Raw genomic sequence first — 16,653 nt, 5'->3', positions numbered from 1 at the left:
TGTCAGAATACAGCTTCAATGACAATCTGATTCTTTTTTTCTACGTAACTTTATTTTCTATCTCAAAGGGTATAAAATTTTCTCTTTACCCTTTAGGTTCAGGAATTCTAGTAAATACACTTAGTTATGTGGTTTTTCTCTCCAATACTTCCTGGTTCTCAGAACACTTCACTCTTCAGGATAAGGGTTTTCTTTAGCCTCAATTCTCTCCTCAGTGCAGATAAATTTCTTTTTATCATTGGTTTACACATCAGCTCTCCTGCAGCTGTTCTTTGCTCTTCCTGGAACTGTGCTGTTCATATGTTAGGGTCTCAGGGGCCTGTGTAAAAATTTGCTAAGTCCTTTCTTCATGATTTTCTTCCCTTTGCAAATTTTCTCTGTCTTTTTGCTCTCGCTCTCCTGGTTCAAATCTCAATTGTCACCATCCTCTTCCATTCATCTGCAAAACTTTTGGATTCAAAGATCATGGTTTATATTCCAGAGAATGTTCTTTTCTTTGTGCTGCAGTCTAATCACCTTTTGTGCTCTTCTCACCCTTTCACTTGAGTTCTTGAACAGGTTTTCCAGCACCTTCACTTCTCCAAGGAGCTGCCTGGACCAGTGTCCTACTGTTCTTCTTTTTTGCTCTGGATTCAAGATCTCTTTACCCTTGGCTCAGGCCACCAGGGCTATACCAAGAGCAGGGCAGTGGCAACAGTCTGCCCTGTGTGCCAGCTGCTAAGAGCGTCTGTAGGGAAATGTAAATAAGCATAAAACCAACTAGAAGCCAGTATGCCTTTTATCTTCACTGCGGATAGCAATTCAGACAATGTCTGTGATAAAATACACCTCTCTCCCAAAAGTCCTCTGTTGGTCTAAGTTTTAAACAATGGCTGTGGTTACAGTTGAGTTTTAATTATACATATGTTAGCTTCAAATTAGCACATTTTTATCACTTATCTTGTAATAGACATTGCATTCTACATAGAAGTTAATTCACAAAACTCTCAGTTGCACAGTTGGCCCCCAACACACCCGACTCTGTTATGAGCTCCTATGAAGAATAAGTTCACAGCAGTTTTGAAATGTTCCAGCTCACTCCATCTCTATCCCCCATGGTACTAAGTATCCCTGTGTCGGCATAGCAGGTTCTACATAAGCAATGAAAGCACAATAACTATCATGGCAAAGAAAGAGAACTTGGGTCACTTCGGTTCTATTGCTGTGGGAACACTTGGAGTTTTTGTGTTTAAAATTGTTTTTAATGAAAAGAAGTATGAACTGCAAGCCAAAATATTTCATTTGGGAAATGAAAAGTTTAGTTCACACATCTAATATTTTACTGAATTTGAATAACATTTTGAAAATTGAAATTTATTCTTCTTTGTTAATTCTTGTTTGTTTATAACTAAAGAACAAGTAAAACTATTGTTACCGAATACTACATGATTATCACTGAAAATAATGTTGTCATATAAAGGAGGAAGTATTAAAATATGACCCATGTTGGGTATAAAATACCTCGATACTCCCTGGGGTCCACCCCCTGGGGCACCTTAGCAGCCAGTAATGGTCCACAGTCTGCTGTGTGGGTCAGAAGGGACCCAGCTGGTGAGTTGCCATCCCGATGGGGTATCAAGACAAAGCATCTGGGTTCCCTGGCCATGTCTGCAAACTCCAGTACTTCTGGGCTTCAAAAGTAAGGAGGGCTCACCCCCTATTTCAGATCCCTCACAATTTCTCAGGATCAGCAACAGGAAGAAGTCCCAGAACAACACATAGGGCCAGTACTATTCTCCCTCTCGTGGGCTGCAGACCACTGCAGGCCATGTTTTCTCCAGGAACCTGCACTTGGATCCTCACCCTAGGATTCTCTGCTGATGCCCCCCAGTTCCTATCAGCCTCAGAAATAGAAATGTCTTAACATAGCTCCTTTCATGGACTCCAGCAAAGCCCAAGGCCCACTGATGTTCTTCACATCATCCTGCCTGGATAAAAGTTGGGTTTGAGGAGGTGAGTAGGCTGCCATCTTTCTAGAGTCCCCACCACAGCTCCACACAGTCACAGCTTCAGATGTACAATATGGAACTTTATTTTTTGATAACTAAACTTGAGTTCATTTGCCACTCTTTTTCTACTTGGAATTTAAAATTTTTTTCCCAATCAATGTAAATCAGTAACTGCCAGATTTAATCATGATTGATTCAGGATTTAAATTGTCAGTTCAATATGGTCTCCTTCCCCTTGCTCTCCTCTTTGTCTCAAGGTGGACCTGAGTTCCCAAAGACTTGCATTCTCCTGGCTTGGGGGAGAGATATCTGCTATGGGTCATCAGCAACTGGGCCCCCTCTGACACATGGGCTCCTCAGCGTTCTGCGTGATCAAGCTGGGGAGATTTTAAAGCATCCCTGTGAATTTTTTGACATTCCTCCTATCAAGACATGGAGTCTGTCACCTCCCCTTGAACCTGGGCAGGCCTTTGTAACTGCATCAAGGGGGAGAACGCAGTAGAAGTGTTGCCTCGTGAGTTTTGAGGCCAGTTTAGAAAAGGCCATGGGGTGTCTGTGAGTTGCTTTGGGGACACTGGCTCAGGGATCCTTCAGCCACCATCTAAGACATCTAGGTGGCTGCGCTGTGTTAAGACTGCTTGGAGAAAGAGATAGAGGCTTGAACAGCCCCACGGTGCCTGCCCTCAGCTGTCTGCGTGTTCCTGGCCCAGGGGTCAGACGTGTGACTAGATATTCAAGGCAAGCCCAGCGCCAGCTACCTTCTGACCGCTTCCATACGAGAGAGCCTCAGCAAGAACGTCCCACTGAGCCCGGCCACCCCGCCCCCAGATTTGTAAGCAAAACTAATGATTGTTCTGGGTTTAAACTCAAGCCAGTGGCTTAAGCTAGTGTCTGCTTTGTTCTGCAGCAATAGACAACTGCAACACATCGCCTGTGGATGCACCTCGCCACCTGTTCCCTCAGCAGAAGCAAAGCTCAGTAATTGATCTGGGAGCTCCATCTCTTCTCTCCCATGGATGACGTTTTGACTCTTGGCTAAACCCTCCATCCACTCCTGGCCTGGGATAAATAATCCACAGCTTCTCTCATGAGGTCCCCGCACCCAGTGCCACAAGGATGCCCGGCAGTCACACCAGCTTTCAACTCGCAGCCAACTTCCTGGTCCCACTCCAGCATGGGAGGCAGGGGTGCTACCTCTCAACCCTTCTCCAGAGAAGGGTTGCAGCCCTTGCCTAGCCTACTTCAATTGTCTTTTTGGGGAATGAGGCAAAAGGTTGCCTAGTTCTAGATGAGAAATGGCATGCCAGTCCCCTCAACCCTCAGATGTACCAGGCATATTCTCTGAGATGCAACCATGTCTAAGCTCCAGTATCCTTCCTTCCTAATTTCATCCCCCTGCTGGATGGTTTTTCCTCTTATGTGAGATTCAAAGGCTCTTTTGTCATCCCATGTATTTCCATCTCTATTGTGTAAGGCACATAACTATTCTCAAAAGTCTCCAAACATTATGACTTATGCAAGGCTGCAAGGCATAGATCATCAAAGGTCTTATGGGTTGGACCAAGGAGTCTGGTCCAGAATATAAATTCCTGGATACAGCCATGAGCAGCACGTTTCAGCATCCCACCTATCTCCCAATAGAGGCTCTCAAATTATCAAAGAAATTGAATCAGAAGCTTCTGCTCCCCAGAATAAATCAGAACACCTCCCACTCCCACCACGACCCCAAATAAGGCAAAGGGCTACAGCAGTGTGAAGCCATTCAGGGGAGCAGGCAGGATTTCCTCAGAGTGAAACTCTGCCATTGAAACAACCACCTCATTGCCAAATCCCGAAAGAGCAGGAGAGAGTGAGGTCATTACTCTCTATAGGTAAATCTAATTTCCATGTCACCATTCTCCAGAAGAATTCCCCCCTTGGCCAGAAGGTCATACAGAAACATGTGTGATGGATGCAGTCAGCAGAAGGAGAGGCTTGAAACACACACATTCCCCCTGGCACTTTTTCTCTCTCTAAGTGCCATCCTGTGTCACCATGTATGCGTGCAAGGCAAAAGGACAATGAAGGAAAAGCCAAACTGGAAGAGAAGGAGAAGTTTCTCATCAGTTTTCTGATCCAAAACAAAGAAAGAGCCATGAGGGAGGAAGCAAAAGATAAAATTTCCAGCATCTAATGGATACATCCCAAGAGCTAGGGGAAAACTAGGGCAGCAGTCCTGGAGATTTCAGAAACTCATTCTCAGGGTGGGAGTCTACCCAGCTTAAATGAGAGAGGAGAAAAACAGAAGCTCTGTTTCTGAATTCTAATACCACTGCAGCAATCTTCCCTTAAAAATGGCAAGGGCTTTAGCTCAAAATACTAATTCGGAAATTAGCATTCTTTTGTATCCAGTTCTTATGCCTCCAATATTTTGAAAAAACTTAATTAATGAAATCAATTGCAGAAGTATCAAAGCCATTATTTGGATCAGGACAGAAAAGAAGCTTATTACACACACACACACACACAAAACCTTCATTGTCTGGCACACAGCAGGAGCTTAAGAGGGGCGTATGGAATAATTTAGTGAGTGAGTGAATAAATGAATGAATGAATGAACGAATAGTCCCCTTAGAAGCTATGACATACCTCTTACCCTCTCTGTGCCTCAATTTCTAGGGAATCTGAAGAAATTGATGCGGTTACCTGACTCAACCCTGGTATTAAATGGATGGCACTGTCTAAGTGTATCACATCCTGTCAAGGTGTTGCCACCGTGGCCAAACTGTCACCCATCACCCATTGTGTCTTCCCAGAATCAGGGTTCTACTCTGTCCTGGCACAATGGTCAGCATGTTGGGGCGAAAGCGATTCCCCAGCTTTGTTCTCAAAGGAGCACCTGCAGAATCCTCAGAGAGCAGAAACTCCATTGGAGGACTCAGCACCATTTGATAAACGCATCTGCACCAGAGGGGCAGGATCAGGAGCTACCCTGGCCCTCTTGCTCACAAAGTCATCCTCAGTTGAATCTGAAGTGAGTTGTACAGTCCCTACCACCACCTTTGGCTAAAGAAGCAAATGAAGTTGTTCCCTTCAAATCAGTCAGCCAGACTTTGCTGAGCTTTCAGCACCTGCCTGCGAGGAACTTACCATTTGTTGGAAGAGGCAAGATTTATACCCAAGGAACAATGAATGAGCAGAACTAATAATACATGGTCAAGACTAACAGACCACAATGGAGGGTCTTTACCACTTCCCTTCTTTTTGCCAGTGAGAGGGAAACACTGGACCACAATAAACACATTACAGAACTGAAACTGAACAAGACTTCAGCTAAGAGGCCTCCAGACACCTCAGGAAATGGTGATTTCTGGACGGCAAAGAGACATTTCTTTCACCTCCACAGACTGCATATGGAGAGAAAACAAGGAGGGATTTTCATGATGCTCAGATGAGAGCCAAAGAAGTAAATTACCTTCCATGGGCTGAGATGTTATTTTCAGAAAATTGTGCCTCTTGAAAGTGTAGACCAGTGATTCTCAGACTTAAAACCACCTGGGAGACTGCTGGGTCTCACCCCCAGGGTTTCTGATGCAGGAGATCCAGGTGGAACCTGAGAATTTGTATTTATAATAAATTCTCAGTAGATACTGCTGATGATCGGGGGACCATACTCTGAGATCTGCTGATTTAGATGGTTATTTTGAAATGGACATTGTATGTAAATGTTTGGTCTACATACCTTCTAGGTGATGCCCAGTTCTACATAAAGCTACACTAGTTGGTAGTGAGATGCTGTGGGAGGAGAGGGGCAGGGGTAGAAAGGGAGGGAAGCGGGAAGAGGAGGAACGAAATGGTCACTATGGAAGAGGATGCCATGATTACAGACTAACTCAGGGCTGGCAATATCTGTAGGCTCCAGGAGGTGATATAAATGAGAAAGGGGCAAGCAGGGATGAGAAATGGCCACTGACTGCTACAATGTGAGAGACAGCAAGGGGTGGGAGGGTGGGGGTGGAATGCGGGCTGGTGGCATCAGGGACCCGGAACTTCACGCCGTCTCTAAAGCAGACAGTCCCTATTCAACTCCAGAGGGTTGTCGTTATTCAAAGAATGGGGCCTGGCATTTGCAGAGTTGCTAATTTTTCAAAAGAACGAAAATTTTTGGATTTTTGTAAGATATACCTATGAATATACTGGTAACCAGATTCATAGTAAAAAAAAAAAAAAAAAAAAAAAAGCAGTCCATTCGATACCTAGGGTGACCCTAGAACACACCAGGATTAAGCAATTCTGTAGACTTTGGCTGTGGAACAACGACTGACATCTCTTAAAGGACAGAAAATTAGCCCCTCTGGCCGGAAGGCAAGCAGGCCATCTCAAATTTGGTGTGAGGAGCTTTCATCACCTGCCAAGGACACTGAACCTCACTGAATCTGGCTTCTAAAGAGATCAAGGCCTGTGTGTGCTGGATGACAGATGCTGTTCATCCCAGGACAAGAAACCAGTGACGTTTCCCTTTCCCTAGGACTCCAGAGGGTCTCCAGACCAGTCCCAGCTAAGGACAGAGGCCTCGGTGTGGAGCTCCAGGTGGCCCCACCCCAAGCCTTCCTTCCCAGCCACATGAGCAGGGAGGCAAGCTCACCCCACTGAGAGCCACCAGGAGAGCAGGCGAGGAGCCCCCTGGGGGCAGAGCTGTGTCCCCTCATCCAAGTACCTCTGGAGCCTGGCCCAGGGCCCCACACAACGTGGGAACTCAATACTGCTGACCTAAACATATGTCCTCCCAAATGAGACCCCTTTGGAGAAGTGGCCCATTTTCTTAAAAACCTTTATTTTCCTTTCTCTTCTTTGGTCCCCACAAACCTCTTTGCTTTTCCTGTTCCCCTGCCCCCTCACTGCAGGGCCCCTGTGTATCTGTGTGTATAAAACACACAGTCATCTTAGATGTTGACAGTCACTTTTAGAACCATTAGAGCAGGGGACCCATCCTGCCCTTCACCTCTTGTCTCCAGGGGGTTCCAGAAAAAGAGAACAGGTACAAGGAACAGAAGACAACTGAGAATTTAAAATTTTTAAAAGCTTTAAGCAGCACTTAACTGAGACCTGAGGCAGCTTCCAAAATCCCGAAAACAAGGCACCCTATTAATAGTTGAGCTGGGGTATGTGGCTTAGTTTAGAGGATGAAACAGGTCTAGAGTGGTCAGTTGTCTGTTTACCTGAGACTGAGGGGTTCCTGGGATGCTGGACTTTCAGTGCTACAATCCGGAATGTCCCAGGCAGAACAGGATGGGGTGGTCACCCTTGCCTCCTACTTCTCCTCCAAACCGAAGTGCTGGGGACAACACAAGAAGGAGGAAATGGAGGACTAAGAAGAATGAACACTTTGACCTCACCCACACTTAGAGACACAAGATAAAGGAAGGAGAATCCAGAAGGCTTTGCTGACCTTTACAGCACACCATTTAATCCACAAATTAAATAGAGTCCAGTCAGACTAGTGAACTATCCTGCCTTGGAAGTGGAGGACTCTAAGGGGCATAGGATGGAGGCAGAAGGGTGCTGCAGAGCCCCTACCCCAGGGGAATTCATTCTAAAATAAGCCCCTTCCTCTTCCTCCCTAGAAGCCCTGCCCTCCTTTTAGAGGCTGGTTCCAGGACCAGCTCCACAGATTCTGTTTTGTCTTAGTGCTCTGAAACAGTAAAGAGATGGGTTTTTGCAAATCATTTCTGGAACCTGATTGCTTTGACACAGTGAACTTCAGCATTCTACCAAAGCACATTTCTCCTCCATTTAGCTTATTTCACCGTGAAATGACTCCATTCAGCAATGGTGTGTTAGATACCATGCCTGGACACTGCAATTCCCACTGATTGTCGAGAAGGGAGGAAGCAAAAGAAGGCTGCCCCAAAAGGAACATAAACTGTATTTAAAACAATTTTCTGAAAAATAGTGCTTGTGGGTGTTTCCCTGGTGGCGCAGTGGTAAAAAGAAGGAAATCTTACCATTTGTAACAACATGGGTGGACCTTGAAGGCATTATACTAAGTGAGATAAGTCAGACCAAGTAAAACAAATACTGTTCAAGTTCAATTATATGTGGAATCTTTAAAAAAATAAAAATAAAAACTGAGCTCAGGGCTTCCCTGGTGGCGCAGTGGTTGAGAGTCCGCCTGCGATGCAGGGGACACAGGTTTGTGCCCCAGTCCAGGAAGATCCCACATGCCGCGGAGCAGCTGGGCCCGTGAGCCATGGCTGCTGAGCCTGTGCGTCCAGAGCCTGTGCTCTGCAACGGGAGAGGCCACAACAGTGAGAGGCCCACGTACCGCAAAAAAAAACAAAAAAAAAAAACTGAGCTCATAAATAGATCAAATTGGTGGTACCAAAGGCAGGGGGTTGGGGGAAATGGGTGAAGGGGGTCAAAAGGTACACACTTCCAATTAAAGATAAATAAGTCCTGGGGATGTAGTATACAGCATGGTGACTACAGTTAGTAAAACAGTGCTGCGTATCTGAAAGTGGCTAAGAAAGTAGCTCCTAAAAGGTCTCATCACGAGAAAAAATATTGTAACTGTGTGGTGACAGATGTTAACTAGACTTACAGTGTGATCATTTCTCAATACACACAAATATTGAATCATTCTGTTGCACAGTTGAAACTAAAATATTGCTATATGTCAACTACATTTCAATTTTTTAAAAAACAGTAAAGGGAATTCCCTGGTGGCACAGTGGTTAAGAATCCGCCTGCCAATGCAGAGGACACGGGTTCGAGCCCTGGTCCAGGAAGATCCCACATGCCGCAGAGCAACTAAGCCCGTGTGCCACAACTACTGAACCTGCGCTCTAGAGCCCGCGAGCCACAACTACTGAGTCCACGTGCCACAACTACTGAAGCCCACGCACTTAGAGCCTGTGCTGCACAACAAGGGAAGCTACCACAATGAGAAGCCCACGCACCGCAATGAAGAGTAGCCCCTGCTCACCGCAACTAGAGAAAGCCCGCGCGCAGCAACAAAGACCCAACGTAGCCAAAAATAAATAAATTTTTTAAAATTTAATTTAATTAAAAAAAATTAAAAAGAGTATAATCGCAAAAAAAAAAAAAAAAGAATCTGCCTGCCAATCCAGGAGACACGGGTTCGAGCCCTGGTCCAGGAAGATCCCACATGCCGCGGAGCAACTAAGCCTGTGCGCCACAACTACTGAGCCTGTGCTCTAGAGCCCATGAGCCACAGCTACTGAGCCCGTGTGCCACAACTACTGAAACCGTGCACCTAGAGCCTGTTCTCCTCAGCAAGAGAAGCCACCACAATGAGAAGCCCGTGCACTGCAACGAAGAGTAGCCCCCACTCACCGCAACTAGAGAGAGCCCGCGCACAGCAACAAAGACCCAACGCAGCCAAAAATAAATAAATTAAAAAAAAAAAAACAGTGATTGTGGAGGTTCCTACCCAGGACAGCTGGGAGCAAGCCACCAGATTCCCCTTTCGAGGTACAGCTCCCTGTTGCTGTCAGCAGACCACGTATTTCTTAACATCTGAAGAAATATTAAATCGATACGCTACCTAAAGGTGGCTGAAAAATCAGGTGCAATGATTAACCCTATTGCCAGGGAGAAATTGAAGGCCTGAAGAGTTTTGAGAAGGAAAAGGCCATTTTCCACCAGCACCCCACCCTGTATTCTGACTTCTGGGGCACCTCAGCTCACATTAAAGGCACCGTCATAAGTCCTGGTTGACTTAACCAAACCTTTGAGGTTTAAGACCCCTAGGAAAGCACAAATAGAACATAGCCTTGACCAACCTGGTGCTCCATATTAATTCTGAAAATGATTTCAGACTGCAAAGTAATCCCTTGTATCTAGGCAGTACTTTACAGTTTCCAGAGCATTTCACACCATCATGTCATTGGCTGCCACAAAAACCCTGAGTACAGTCAAGACAATATTCTTACACTTATCCCATAGCTGAAGAAAAGGAGGCTCAGAGAGCCCTTCATAACTTGTTCTAAATCACATAGCTTGAAAATGACAGTCAGATCTAAAAGCTAAGGTTTCTAATTTCTATTTTACATTCCTCTTTTCCTTACTCCTCTGGGAACTTAGTACTCCTTCAAATCCACCCAAAATTTCCTGCTATCTCCTATACTACCTGATAACAATTCGTATATTCTGCCCCAAAGAACAAAGCTCTTGGTTTCTTCAGCAACTTTGTTTACTTATATTTCTTAATGTATCAATTTCTGTGTTAATAATTGTATAGGTTTATGTTTTATCACTCAAATTCATTCAATCACTTCAGAAATATTTATCAGACTCTTCCATGCAGTGTGTGAGAAACTGACATTGGAAACACAAAAATAAGTAAAACAGACCCTGCCCTCACAGACCCCACAACCCAGAGCAGGGGTTGGCAAACATTTTCTGTAAGGGTCGATTAGTAAATATTTTAGGTTTGGTGGCTGTATCATCTCTGTCACAACTACTCAACTCTTTCACTGTAGGGAGAAAGCAGCCATAGATGATAAATGGATATGTCTGGGCTCCAATAAAACTTTATTTACAAACAATGCAGTGGGCAGGATTTGGCCCACAGGCTGCAGTGGTCTACTCCCTATCCAGAGGGAGCCTCAAGGCAGAAAAATCCAACAAGACCATATGTTAAATGTTCTAATGTCATGTGTGGGCAACTTGGCACCAACACTCCTATCTGTGGCTGGGAAATACATTTCCTAGAATCCCCTCCCATTATGGCTCTAGGTTAAAGTTGACTAAGAGGAACTCATGTGCAATCTTGAAGGCAAAAGAAAAGCAGAGGCCATTTCTTTAGGAGGTTATAATGGTCAAACACGAGGAGAAGCAAATGGAGATATTCCCAGAGGGTCCTAGTGTGCCTGCCTTCTCCTCTCATTCCACATCCAGCTCACGTTCCTGGCTAGCAGCCCTGTTGACAGACAGTTGCCCCAAGTTCACCACAAGGCACTTGACTGAACCCTGTCCAAGTGACAGATTTCTCAGAGACAGCAATTTCTACATCCATTTCCATGAGCACCTCCCTTGGAGTTTCACGTCAGCAGCCAGGCACACATGGAGTCTCGGATTTTCCTGAAACTCCAACTGTCTGCCCATGCCTCTGCTTCAGGCAAGCATGATGAGGGACTATTTCTCTGATGCACTAACTTCCCCCTTCCCGACCTTCACTTCCTCAAGGCCTTCCATTTTCATGTAAGAAAAAGGTTTTCTATTAAATCCCATATCCCATGCTATGGTGTCAATATTTGCATTCTCCCAAGGAGCAGACTCTAAAATGAGGATCAGATTTAAGTACTTTATTTGGGAAGAGATCCCAGATAGCCCCAGTAGGGCAATGAAAGCAGGAAGGGAAAGCAATAAATAGAAACTGTTTTATCAAGCCACTGCCATTCTGGGTAACTGAATTTTAATCCCAAGGGGTAACTCTGGGAAACTATGCAGAACACATGCCTCAGAGTTATCCCATGTGAAAGGTGAAGGAGTGGGGGTATTTATACACGAACTCCTACCAGCCATTATTTAAGGGTTGTTGAGTGTGATGGTAAGTGAATTTCCACTGCCTTGGAGAATACCCTCAGGCAAAAAGATACAGACACTGGCAGTTGGAAACCTCACAAGTAGGCTGAAGGTTCAGGGGATGTGAGCAGGAAACTGATAGCATCTTCTGCAGTATTGTTTATTGCTGTAGGAAGCACCTGGCAGATAGTGAGCACTCAAATAAGTGCACGTAAGTGAATGAATAAATGTGAATCAATGAATGGGAATGAAGTACTAACGTCCCGGGAACAAGGTAAGTGGAGAACATATCTGAGGCAGAATTTCACATGGGTTCATCGCCAGGAACAGCAACTATCTGCACCCCTCCTTGGCCTGCTCCTACAGGAAAATTGTTTAATGCTTTCAAAGTGCTTTAAAAGAGTCAATTTACTATACAATTGCAACAATAACAATCATCATCATAATTCTTTGTACTTAATAACACATTGCAGTCAGTGACAATAACAATTACACCATAATGAGCTTAGCTGGCAGAGGAAATCAACTTGGGTAATACTGTATGCAGACCTATTTTTTGCTTCCATTTCCATTTCTTTATTTTTGACTAAACATGTCTTTATCACAATTTTCCCAAAGGTCATATTCAGGAGATAAGGCCTGCAGAGGAGATGTAACTGCTGTCTTGTTTACACAGCATTTATGTCGGCCCATGGCATCTCTTTGCCACTGATTTTTATGTTCCAGTGTGATTACTGTCAACCCAATGACTGTCATTTCACGTTTTTCCTCCATTCAGTGAAAATACCTAACATTCCCTTAAGCTTTTACAGTTTTCAAAGCATTGCCCCTTTACAGATGCTCATGTGATCCTTGTGACAACCCTGAGAGATAGTCATCTGTAGGTGTTGCTACAGTAAAACTCTATATATTAGGGGGATAAATGGGGCCAAAAAATTCAGTTGCATAAAACATGGGATTATTATGAAATTAATGAATATATGACTGTATAGTTGTTCTTCCAGTTACCTTATGGGAAAAAAACAAAAAGATGTCCTCATTCATTATATGTGTAGGAACTAGGCTGATTATTATAAATAACATGTGCACCAAACACTGAACTTAAAATTCCCTCCACTGGGTGGAGGAAGATAAGTCCCAATCCCAGCTGCATTATACCTAGTGTAGCCAAAAAGTCCCAGGGGCATCCATTTTACTCTCAAAAATGTATTGGTAAGGATGATAAATTTTATAGTCACTAGTTTTAACTAATTTCACTTTAACACAATTAACTTTTCATCAGAGTTTTACTGTATTGTTTTCATTTGCCAATGAGAAAACTGGGACTCAGAGAAGTTAAATGATGGGCCCAAGCTGACACCACCAGTATTTGCTCATAGCTAGAACCAGAAGCCCAAACTCGCTTCCTGCCTGGGAGGGTGATTTAGCTACCCTCTGGCACACTGCCTGTCTTAGTTTAGGCTGCTATAACAAAGTACCATAGACTGTGTGGCTGATAAACAACAGAAATTTATTTCTTACAGTTCTGGAGACTGGTTTGAGATCAGGGTGCCAGCATCTTCAGTGTCCAGTGAGAGGCCTCTTCTGGGTTGCAGAGTGCCGACATACTGTATTCTCTCATGTCAGAAAGAAGGCTAGAGATCTGTTTGATGTCCCTTTTATAAGGGCACTAGTAACATTTATGAGGGCTCCACCCTCATGACCTAATTATCTCTGAAGGGCCTCATCTCCTTATATCATCACACTGGGAGTTAGGATTTCAACATATGAATTGGGGGTGGGGTAGAATGCAAACATCCAGTACATAATTCTGGTTTACTGTGTTGTTTCTATTTTGCAGATAAGAAAACTGAGGCTCTGAGAAGTTAAATTATATACCCAATATTACACGACTAGTATTTGCTCACAGAAGCCAAAACTAGTTTCCTTCCCAGAACACTGCCTTTTAACACAGGCTGAATGTAACCATTCATCACTCAGCAAATATCTCACCTTCACATCATCTGGCTCTAGTAACTTCTACTCTGTTCTCACCTGTTCTATTTTAATATACTTACAGGGAGAGCACAGGTAGACAATTATAGTCTACATTCTCACTCAGCATTACACTACATTATCCGTTAGGATTAGGAGTGGCCCAAACAAGATAGAAGCTTCTTATTTTCTCAAATAAGAGAAGTCTTGAGGCAGGAAATCCAGACTGTAATGTGGTTCCAGTCATCAGGGACCATTTTCTTCCCTTTCTCCTCCACTATCCTAGAACTTGAATTCCCTCCAAAGGCATCTTGTGATCCAAGACAGCCTCTGAAGCTCCAGTTTTCATCTGTGAAGCTGGAAGCAGAAAGAAGAAGGGACGGACAGGGGCTAAAGGGGTGTATCTCTCAGGGGAGTCCATTCCTTTCAATCAGATTTCAGAAATCTGACTCAGCACTCTACCTTTTTGGACAGAATTTAATCACACAGACACATCTACAATGAAGGAAGCTTAAAAATGTATTCTTTTAGCTGAGCACACTGCTACCTCAATAAAATGAGAATTTTGTTTTCAAAGAATATGGGGAGAACCAATCAGTTATTTTCACAATAATGCTGCATAAGAAACCACCCCAAAACTCAGTGACTTACAAAAACAAGCACTTTTTTTCTCATATGTTTGTCTTGGGTGAATCTGGATTCACAGAGTAGTGCCTGATTCTGCTGGAAAAGTCAGAAACCAGGAACCTGACTGTGGGATCTAAACTGGCAAAGTGAGAATAGAGGCTATGGTGGAAGGGGTCTGCACTGCTGGAGTTTAGTGGGAAGGGTTGCATGTCTTTAGGGTCCTGCTGGATGCTTTGGAATGGAGCCTCTCTAGAGCTTTCTTGGAAACCCACTTGGGGGCCTCCTAAGAAAGAGAAACCCCAGGGGTATATCAAAATAAAACAGGAGATGAAGGATCTCACCGGAGGCCAGCAAAGTATGCAGCACCTGTATAGTTAATGGTGCAGTGCAGTCAACAGGGTTACTGCATAATTCCAGGGATTCCCATCACATCACAGTCGATGGAGTTAGCAGTACAAAACTTACATGGCCTTAAGCATAAGCCCTCACATTGTATATACCATATACATTTCTCTGAAATGTGTCCTCTCCTAATATAACAAAGATATCCTTCCATGAAAATAGGTATAGACCTTTTTCTTTTTATGAGTTGTCTAATATCCTATGATGTAGATTTACCACAGTATGCTTCGTCACTCCCCCAGTAAAGGGCATTTAGCTGTTTCCAGTTTTTTTGCTGCTATAAACACTATTGCAAGAAACATTCTTCTCCATATATCTTTTCCCTCCGTATCTCACACCACACAAAGATAAATTCTGGATAGATAAAAACAAACAAATGAACTTAAATGTAAGAGAAAAACAGAAAGTAGTAGAAAAATATAAGATGATGCTTTTATATTTTGAGGTGTAGATAGCCTTTATAAATATAACACAAAACCATCCCCTGGATAGTTTGATTTTATAGAACTTCTGGATAGATAAACATAATACAAAGTTAAAGACAAACAGACTTGAAGCTAATGTTTGCAATGCATATTACAAACTAACAGCCAAAATACATTTATTTAAAGAGCTCCTATAATTTGATTTCTAAAATGAGTGATTTAATAGAATTAGAGTAAAGAAGGTGAAATGGTAATTCACGAAAGAATAGGAATACAAATGAAAAACAAGACACTTGGTCTTACTGGTGATTAAGAAAATGCAATTTAAAACAATAAAATATAACGTTTAACAACTTTTCAAAACTTAAAGTATTGGTAACATTTATTGTTGGTGAGAACTTGGAAAAATAAACATTCCCATGCTTGCTGGAAGTGGGTAGCACTAGTACAATTTTTCTGCTGAATAACTCAGCACTGTCTACCAAGATATTATTTAACAACTCGCAATTCAGTCCCGGGAATCCATCCTAAAGAAATACACTTACATGTGCATACAAACAGACACATACTTACATGCACAGCATAATTATTGGAACATTATTTGTAGAGGCAAAAAAAAAAAGAAAAAGAAATGAAACAACCTAATTGGCCATTAAAAAGGTTATTAAAATGAATGGTATAGATCTATATGGTCTAACTTGGACAAATGTCCACAATATATTTCTAGAGAAAAAAAATAAGCCATAAAAAATATGTGTAGCTTCATTCCATTTATCTAAAAAAAAATTTGCTTTTATGTGTTTGCATAACTGTAGAAAAATTCTAGAAGGCTATATGCCAAAGTTAACTTCTGCAGGAGAGGGGACATTGGATTAGAAGATAGAGAACTGGTCTTTCATGTTTCATACATTCTGTTCTTTTGAATTTGTTACAACAAGCAAATATACTTTTATGATTTAAATAATAAAGATTTAAAGAAGAGAAGTGATGTGTTTTTGTGTCTTGCACTCCTTAACAGGATGAGGTTTCCCTCAGGGTAAGCAGTTGTGGCTGGTGTGGGTTGAGGGTGGATGGCGGGGAGGGAGCCTTGATGGTAGTGTTTGTTGATCTCCATTGTGTAAATATCTCTACCACGTTCAATTACAAGTGACTCACAAAAATCCTGAATATTTAACATAATAGGTGTTCAATAAATCAATTTTTAAAATCAAGTGTTAAACAGAACTGAACTGCTGAGGTCCTGAATAAATTAACAAGTTAGGTCAGAAATTCCACTCTGGTGGAATGGAAGCATCCTGCTGGCTGGGCAAGTCTCAACCTACTTTGTTCACAGCACATCCATCTCTCTCCCCCAGCTCACCACTGAGAACTCACTGATCAAGTCTTCTTAGGCTGATGTGGTCTCCTTACAGTTTTGCAAGGTCAATTGATTTCACCAATTCTGTAAATGAAGCTTCACCTTTTAGAAATAGGTCAGGTGGTGGAAAGAAGTCTGACAGGAAAGGGTTCCTTATTCATTACCAGCCCAGGCACCCCCAGACAACTGAATTCTGCAGATGGTGCACAGAGGGAGAGAACCTGGGTGAACTTTCAGCCTTTACAAAAATATTTCTCCAGATGGGAAGATGGGAGAGCTGTAGTGTAGCCCCATTTCCAAGTGCTTCTCTACAGTGCAGCAATTAACAAGGCACCTGGCAATTCACTCAGTT

General features: G+C 43.1%; 1 protein-coding gene across 1 annotated transcript in view; it reads right to left on the bottom strand.

The window, feature by feature from the left end:
* GADL1 (glutamate decarboxylase like 1) overlaps positions 1 to 13,151 on the bottom strand; it is a 362,052-nt gene extending 348,901 nt beyond the window's left edge. The window contains exon 1 of the mRNA XM_004279681.4: positions 13,038 to 13,151. The gene's annotated coding sequence lies outside the window, so the exon portion shown is untranslated. The remainder of the gene's footprint in view (positions 1 to 13,037) is intronic.
* Between the last annotated feature and the right edge of the window lie 3,502 nt (positions 13,152 to 16,653).

This window comes from Orcinus orca, chromosome 10 (genome assembly GCF_937001465.1).
Source record: "Orcinus orca chromosome 10, mOrcOrc1.1, whole genome shotgun sequence".
NCBI classification, from domain to species: Eukaryota; Metazoa; Chordata; class Mammalia; order Artiodactyla; family Delphinidae; genus Orcinus; species Orcinus orca.
This window is presented reverse-complemented; position numbering and strand designations above follow the sequence as displayed.